This window comes from Corvus brachyrhynchos, unplaced genomic scaffold (assembly GCF_000691975.1).
Source record: "Corvus brachyrhynchos isolate BGI_N302 unplaced genomic scaffold, ASM69197v1 scaffold105, whole genome shotgun sequence".
Lineage (NCBI taxonomy): Eukaryota > Metazoa > Chordata > Aves > Passeriformes > Corvidae > Corvus > Corvus brachyrhynchos.
The window spans coordinates 1,951,094-1,952,859 of record NW_008238452.1 but is presented as its reverse complement, the minus strand read 5'-3'; positions in this window follow the sequence as shown (position 1 = coordinate 1,952,859).

The following is a 1,766-nucleotide window of genomic DNA, read 5'->3' as shown; positions in this document are numbered from 1 at the left end:
TGCTTCCTAATCATGCTGCTGTCATATGATCAGCTGCCAAAAGCTGATTACATCAAAGAGGAAGTACACATATTTTTTGATTGATCAGTGCTACCTTAAGCATCCTCAGCAATCTCTGCCTCTTTTAAATTTTAATTCAGCTTGTAGACAAGAGTGAACAAATTGCTTAAAATGACCTGTCTTGTCTCTCCCCCACATTTTCAGGGCTCGTTTACCATAGCAGACACACTGGGAAGAAAAGAAGCTATAGCTGTGAACAGGAGGAAAAATTCTCACCTTGTCATCGGATGTGTACCTCCAGGAACCTTTCTACATGAAATATTGTAAGCTTCAGATCACACATTGCTCGCTGGTGCAGTCACCTAGAAATACAGATGGTGCCTGAGTGTTTTTCTAAGGCAATGGTGACATAACCACCATGAATTTTCCATCAGCTTCCTGAAATCAAGATGTGGGTATTGCAAAAAGCTCTTTGCTCAGTGCCCACTGTGGAAGCATTATGCTGATTTTGATACTGTACATATCAAACTCCTCCAGTCACTGCTACTTAGACACAAAATTCTGGTGTACCTTCAGCTTCCCTGGCACCCTGGTGTCAAAAATCATGACAAAGGTTTTATGGTCATAATTGTTACTCATGCTGCTGTTGCTCACCTCAATGGATGACGGTGGTTCCTCATCTTTTACAGGAGTAGGATTCAGAGGGGATTGTCCTTCTCTTAAAATTTCATGATGGTATCAAAGAAAAAAAGAAAACAAAATTTTAAGAAAAGGAAAAATGTTAAGACACCTAAATATTCGAGTTACACTACTTGGTGAGAATCCTAGCCACAGACTCACGGTAATTCTGCACTCACCCTCTCCAAACTGAGCTGTTGCCACCATCTACTCAAGCCAAAATCTTCAAAAAAGCTGAAACTTTTGCTCCATGTAGTGGCCACCATCCCACGGAGTTGGGTGCTAAAATATTCAGTGGTTTCCAGTTTGCTATCCATTGTGTATCATGCCAGTGGTCCTCCTGTTATGGTCTTTCTGGGAGACTACTGCATTGCTGTGCTGCTATAATTACCTCAGGCACAATGTCTGAGGGAAACTAAAGCTGGTGCTTTTAATAACAGATTTCAAGACTTTATTAGCTGTTGCTCTTATGTCACCCTTCGGAGAGAACCTGAAGGAGAGGACCACGTCTTGAAAAATTCTCATCATTAGAGAAAACCGATCTCATAAAAGGGAGCAGAGAAAATAAATTATGGCAGTTCATGAGTAAGAAATAAAAACGGTGAAGATATGGGTCACGTCCCTTTTATACATCCATATCGCTCTTCATTCAATATACTGCATCAGAATTTTGCAGATAGGAACCCAGTAAGGAGTCCTGTGATCATCTGGAGCGCCCTGTAACTATTGTTTTGTGAAAGAGGGAACCAAACCGGATTGGATTTTGTGGGATTGGCAATTATTCATATTATTACTTAAGGAAAGAGGATCAACTGGGCAATGCATTATCTTGGCCAGCAGGAAAATGCATGGGGGAAAACTATTGTCTCACATTGCGGGAGCTCTGGGGGAAAGAAAAAAATAAATAAAATCTGCGGCTGCAGATAGGAAAGACTTTGCTGCATTTATCCGAAACTTGGGTTTTCACGGTTCGCAAGTCCCTGAGAGAAACACCACCGTGTAAGGACGCACCCCCCGCAAGCCCAGCCGCGCTCTCCCGGCTGCGCAGGGCGCGCTTCCCCCGCGCCCCGCGGCGCGGCGCCGCTGGG